Source organism: Narcine bancroftii, chromosome 3 (assembly GCF_036971445.1).
Source record: "Narcine bancroftii isolate sNarBan1 chromosome 3, sNarBan1.hap1, whole genome shotgun sequence".
Lineage (NCBI taxonomy): Eukaryota > Metazoa > Chordata > Chondrichthyes > Torpediniformes > Narcinidae > Narcine > Narcine bancroftii.
Window position 1 is genome coordinate 36,587,909 of NC_091471.1, and position 6,742 is coordinate 36,594,650.

The 6,742-nt window shown below is 43.8% G+C and overlaps 1 protein-coding gene across 10 annotated transcripts in view; it reads right to left on the reverse strand.

Annotated features, from left to right (window-relative positions):
• hdhd2 (haloacid dehalogenase-like hydrolase domain containing 2) overlaps positions 1–6,507 on the reverse strand; it is a 59,919-nt gene extending 53,412 nt beyond the window's left edge. For 2 of the 10 annotated variants that reach the window (XM_069923817.1, XM_069923815.1), the window contains exons 1-2: positions 6,264–6,505; positions 1,770–1,824 (exon numbers count right to left, since the gene is read on the reverse strand). The gene's annotated coding sequence lies outside the window, so the exon portion shown is untranslated. Of the gene's footprint in view, positions 1–1,769; positions 1,825–5,645; positions 6,188–6,263 lie in introns of those variants that run through there. The other 8 variants (XM_069923822.1, XM_069923818.1, XM_069923814.1 and 5 more) reach the window with 6 other exon arrangements.
• Between the last annotated feature and the right edge of the window lie 235 nt (positions 6,508–6,742).

A 6,742-nucleotide genomic window follows, 5' to 3' on the forward strand; every position in this document is an offset into this window, starting at 1 on the left:
AGTTGTGGAAATCCTGAAACAACAAATCTCTCTCTGCAAACCTCCAAAGAATGTTCCTGAGTGGTAAACATTTACCTTTCAAGCTCCAAAGCCTGGTGAACTTTATACATGTGTAGAGGGAGCCCCACGCATACAACAGAATTGCGTGCAGCCACAACAGTTAAGCAGGCGCATTACCAGAGCGCATCGCCTTCGATGATGTCCCAGTCCTCCAGCTACAAGCCAGGCACCAGCAATTAGGAAAAGTGTGCGAATAAGAGCCCACGCTTTTTATGGCACCCGACACCCGAGGCTGGAAAGTGACATCACTACCGCGTCCCAGAAGGCTCAGGATGAAACATGCAGAGGGAACTATAAAAGCTGTGGTTGAGCACAATAAAAGTATTGATTCTTGACTCGACTGACTCCAGTGTCATTTATTGCCACTTGCGTAAGGCAGTGTCGTCAGATAGGCCATTACATATTTTGGTGACCCCAATGGGCCTCAGCTACACTGAGTCCCACATGACTGACATGGACGAGCAACTGACGACTTTGAAGGTGGAGGTCGACGCCATCTCTCTGGCGGCAGCACCAGTGCTGATTAATGCAGTAGTAGTTCGCCTGCCTCCATTCTGGTTGGATCAGCCACGTAGCTGGCTGCAGTTGGCCGAAGCGCAATTTGTGCTTCGGAATGTTACATCTGAGGACACGAGATATTGGCAAATTGTGAGTGCATTAGATACTACGACCACAGCAAAGGTGAGTTTATTCATCAATAACCCGCCGGTGGACCAGAAGTACATTAAATTCCGGGACTTTCTGCTGAAAACATTTGATCTTTCTTGTCATGAACGGGCTATAAGGATTTTGAATACGCAAGAACTGGGGGATCGTAGTCCATCCCAGTTAGTTCAAGAGCTGGTATCACTAGCCGCAGGCCATTGCTTTCTTTTCGAGGCACTTCGAGGCAATTCAGAAGAATGCATACGCCTTGATACTTAGAGAGTTCCCGGGACTGTTGACAACTCATTTTCATGATAATAAGCCGCGGCATGGTGTATATCATTATATTGATACAACTGGTCCACCTGTTTATGCTAGGCTTCCAAAAGACAAGCTTACAATTGCAAGAGCAGAATTCGCAATAATGGAGGAATTAGGGGTGGTATACAGGTCCAAAAGTCCATGGGCTTCACCCCTTCACATGGTGCCTAAAAGCTGCAGTGGTGGAAGGCCATGTGGGGACTACAGGCAGTTGAACGATATAACTGTCCCCGACCGCTATCCAATCCCTCATATTCAGGATTTCTCAGCACGGTTGGCTAACGCTACTATATTTTCCAAGTAGATTTAGTGAAGGGATACTATCAGATTCAAGTTCACCCTGTGGATGTTCCAAAGACGGCTATTATAATCCCCTTTGGTCTCTTTGAATTTATCAGAATGCCATTTGGTCTGAAGAACGCAGCCCAGATGTTTCAAAGATTGATGGACATTGTCACTAGGCACTTAGAAGGAACCTTAGTGTATTTGGATGACATCCTCATAGCGAACCCCGATGAGGAATCGCATAAACAACACCTCCATCTCCTTTTCGTTAGATTACAGGATTTTGGCCTTTCAGTCAACCCCGCAAAATGCCAATTCGGTACAGCTGCAATTGATTTTCTCAGCCACAGGATTTCTCGTACTGGAACTATACCGTTGCCGGACAAAGTGATTGCCATATGCAAGTTTCCCCGGCCTCTTACTCAGAAGGATTTGCAACAATTCATAGGAATGGTTACCTTTTACCATTGCTTCATTAGAGGAGCGGCAGCCGTGATGCGCCCACTGTTTGACCTATTAAATAGAAAAAGATCAAATATATTGCATTGGGATGAGGAAGCAAACATGGCTTTCAAAAAACCCAAGGATTCTGTGGCAAGTCTTCCCCACCCAGATCACGAAGCACCTCCCTCGCTAACTACAGAGGCATCCAACCATGCAATTGCAGTGTTGCAACAATACATAAAAGGACAATGAGTGCCACTTGTGTTTTATAGCAGACATCTTCGACCTTTAGAGATGAGATATAGCACATTTGATCGAGAATTACTGTCATTGTATTTGGCGATGCGCCATTTCAGATACATGCTGGAGGGTCGAGTGTTTACTCTCCTATTAGATCCTCAACTTCCTCATATTAAGACCCCTTCATCATTGAAGATAGGCAACATCACCTCTTCCTTGCTGCCCTTTAACATAGGAGCACCCCAAGGCTTCATGCTTAGTCCTCTGCTCCATTCACTGTACACTCGTTACTGCATAGCCAAATTCAGCTCCAACACAATCTATAAATTCACTGACGACACCAACAATCTTGCTCTCAAAATCACCAAGACTCGGCAGGTTATTGTAAATTTAGTGATGGCAAGGGACCATGGTGCTATATGCTTTGATTTGATGGTAGGGCAGAGGGTAAGTACCTTTAAGTTCCTGGGTGTCCATATATTGGAGGACCTCTCCTGGAGCCAACTCAACAAGGCAACCATGAAGAGGCACCCCAACACATCTATTTTCAAAGTCTAAGGAGATTTGGCTGTCATCGAATCCTCTATCAAACTTCTCCAGGTGTACTGTGAAAAATATACTGAATGGTTGCATCACAGCCTGGTTTGGTAATCCAAGTGCCCAGGAATGCTGAAGCCTGCAGAAAGTAGCAAACATAGGCAAGTCCATCACGGGCTCCCACCTACAATCCATTGAAGTCCTCTATGTGAAGCGATGCCTCAAGAAGGCAGCCAACATCATAAAAGACTCCCATCTCTCTGGTCTCAACTTCTTCTGGTTGCTTCCTTCAGGAAGAAGATATGTATAACAGCCTGAAGTCCAGCAAGTTTTTCTTTTAGCAAATCACTAGTAAAACATTCCTCTGGCATTTTTTGAGAGTGGAGGAATTGAAAGTGAAGGAAGCCAGAGGGCCCGAAGTATTCACCAACTCCCAAGTAACACACTATGGAACCAATGAAGAAGATTCACGGGAAGACAAAATGTAATAGACTGACATACAAAGTCTTGACGGAAGTAGAGAAATTGTGCCAGGAGGTACTATCCATCTTCTGTGGAGGACAAAGAAGTGGGAGTCCACCTTTTTAATAAAGTACATGATTGTGAACAAGTTTCCTGCACCAAACTTCTTTTTATAATTTTGATCACGGTGATCTCTGTTTCAATGTTCCACTCATGTTGAGTACCAAAAGAAACACAATGCTCTTTTCAGAAACAGAAACTATTGGAAAAAAATCAGCAGGTCAGACAGCGTCTGTGGAAAGAGAAACAACAAACATTTCACAACTGCAACCTTTTAACAGAATCAGGAAAGAATGAGATGCAAGTTTTTCAAAAGAGCAGAGATGCAAGGGTGTATATGTGAGAATATTTAGAACAAAAGAAGTGTCTATGATATTGAAAAGCTTTCACTTTATTCTCCAGATTTTGGAGCTATTTCTTTCTATTTCAATTCTGATGAAGGGTCCCTAACCTGAAACATTAGTAGTTTCTCTTTCACAGATGCTACCTGATCCACTTTAGCCTTTCCAGCATTTCCCATATCATGTTGGCTCACTTTTTCTTATTCAACTCAAAATCCTCATCTTCCAGGCATCTCCTGCTGCCTTACTATTCACAAGTTATTACACAAACCAAGAAACACAATTTGCTGGTAATAATCACCATTAAGCCAATTGACTCATCCTATCATAGGCATTTGTCTTACACATCTTTCTGTCCTGACCTTCTCTTCGATCAAATTCTTACTCTTTCCCAGTTATGACAAAGGGCCACAGATACAAAAGATTTGATGATTTTTTTTCCACAGATGCTGTCTGACCTACTAGCTTTTTGAACTTTTTGTTTTTGATACAGATTTCTAGCATTAGTAGTTTTTTTTGGGCTTTCAACAACTTTGATCCATTTTCTTGTAACCCTCACCCGTCAATGTTCAACAGTGGCTTGTGACAGTATATAGATATACTTTTGGGAGATAAATTGGGGAAGGTTTGTTAGTGTAGGTCACATACAAACACTTTAAAAGAGATCTTATTTAAAATACTGGAGCTATGCAAATGCTAGACATGTCAGGGCCCCAGAGTCTTTGCAAAAGCTTTGGAGAGTGCCCAAGAGACTTCACTAATGGATTGTTGTTTACTAAAAGGCAACAGATGAAAGAGCTTGTCAGAGCTGCAGACAGTCTGGAGGGCAACTTGCTGTTCTAAGAAGATCAAGTGGTTTTGCAAGCAGAGAGAGAGTCAAACAGGCTTTTTTTCTCTGAGAGAGAGATACACACACACACACACACACACACACACACACACACACACACACACACACACACACACACACACACACACACACACACACACACACACACAAGTTAGCAGCAGCAACTGAGACTGGAGCAGGACAAGCTGGCAAGCTTGTGGAAACCCCCATTTGGAAGATGGGTTGTGAGTGCTTAGTTCAGCCTGGTTCAAGCCCTTGTGGTTCATGCAAGAGGAGAGGACTGGCTGTCTAATGTTTCACTTGGAATAAGAGAAACAAAAAGGCACTCTCTGGTGATCTGAAAGAAAGAGGTCATCATCTGGAGAACCCTGATGGGGCAAGTCTCATCAGAAAGACACTGAAATGGCTGATGGAAGTACTTCAGTTGTGGGTGTCGGCGTACAATGAATCCCTCTCTCTGAAAACCAACAAGAACCTTCCTGAGTGGTAACCATTTACCTTTCAAGCACCAAAGCCTGGTGAACTTTATAAATGTTAAATTCTGTGCACGGTATAAGAATTGCCTGCAAACAGTGAACATGGAGAAATGAGAAGTGAGATTGGACTGTGAACTAAAGAACTTTTCTGAACGTACACACAATATACATACAAGTGTGCTTAGAATTAGAAGGGGGTTAAGTTGGGTTAGTTAAGTCAATAGTGATAAGTTAAAGTGTGATTCTGTTTTCATGTTTAAAGATAATTACAAGCAACTTTTGTTTAAATAACCATTTGTCTTGGTGAATATCTATTGCTGCTGGGTTTTGGGGTCCTCTGGGCATAACATTTTATGGGGGCTCATCCTTTCGGATTGAAAATTGGAGTTTTTATGATTTATTAGTTAATTGGGTTTTTTAAGCTAATTTAAAGCTTGTGTGTGGAAAAACAGCGGCAATGGATGTTGATACATTTATCTCCTAAAAACATACTGTCACAGGCTTTATAACAGATAGATTATCTAGAGGTGTGGAAAGAGGCAGAAAAGTCACAGAGCGGTCATTATCTTCAATGAGTCAGGGAAACTGGAAATAAATGGTATTTAAATGATAGTAAAGACAACTCCGCCACATGATCTAGACCTGAAAATGAATCATTCAGTGCAACAGAGGAATGTCTCCAGACACAGTGATTAATTGTATTACTGAAACCAGCTTTTCAAGGCTGCCCTTCTGCACCGGCTTTCCTACTTTAAAACAAAATCCAGGCAGTTTTTCCAAGCCTATCTTTTTTTCCCTCATGAGCTTAATGTAATCCGGGGGTTTAGGTTAATTGTGTGTAAACTGGGTGGCATGGATTGTGGGCCAAAATGACCTGTTACCATGCTGCATGTTTGAATTTAAATTCAAATAAAGATACTTAACCAAAGTTTTGAGCTTGAGCCCTTCATCAAGATAGAGGCAGGCACCCTAACAAGCCTTCTGCCCGGTCTGCCAAAACTATTAGCAGAAACAGGATTTTCTAACATCTGCAGATTGACAAGCAAAATATAATTCTGGGAGTTGGGATATCAATTTCAATTTCATAAACCACATCTGGATGATTTTCTGCCATGCTAATATAACAGATGTGATGAGATTGGTGGGCACAGAGGAATTTAACTGGGATTTTGTCCAAATTGGATTGGAGCAGTGGAGTGGCCTGCTTCAATCAAACTTAAATTAACGAAATGACAAAGGGGAGGAAATTATTTCCATCTCAAAACACGAGAACATTTGTTTAAAGCGAGAAGTAACAGACTTGGAGGGGATCTGAGGGTCAGATGAGACAGGGACTCCAGATCATGGAATCTCCTAGGCATAGCAGGCTGAGTACAGGGATAAACAATGGGCAGCATAGATACGATGGACCGAAGACCCGAGTTCTGAGCTGCGGTCCTGAAGGTCCCTCACGACAGGATGGAAGCGCCACCCGGCCCCCTCCCCTCCCCTCCCCCCGCCGTCCCCCATGACGTCGACCCCATACGTCACGCCGTCGGTCACCTCGTTACCGAGCAACCGGCAGAAGACGTTCCCGCCTTTCGACGCGTTTGCCCTCCGTTCCTTCCGGCGTCCTTTCTTTTCCCTTGACCAAGTTTAAATGATCTTCGCCACTGGTGATTTTTAATCGTGCGTGCACTGGCGACTGAGCGGAGCAGAGCACCTCGATGAGCGACTGTCCCCGGGGAGGACGCACCCCAATCGAGGAAGGCTCGGCAAGGAGGCAAGAGGAGCCCCACGCCGGACCTCCAGGGTGTGGCAGGAGGACTCGTGCAGTTTATCTCCCATCTCTTGTGGGTGAACGCGCATGATATCACGTGCCTTGTGATACAAAGTTACAATACAATGCTGGAGAAACTCAGCAGGTCATTCCGAGCAAAGATAGATACATAACCCACGTTTTGGGCTGAAGCCCTGCATCTGCCTTATGGCAGACTAAAGCAATTTCGGCGAATAGGACAGGACTGTTTCACGACAAGACA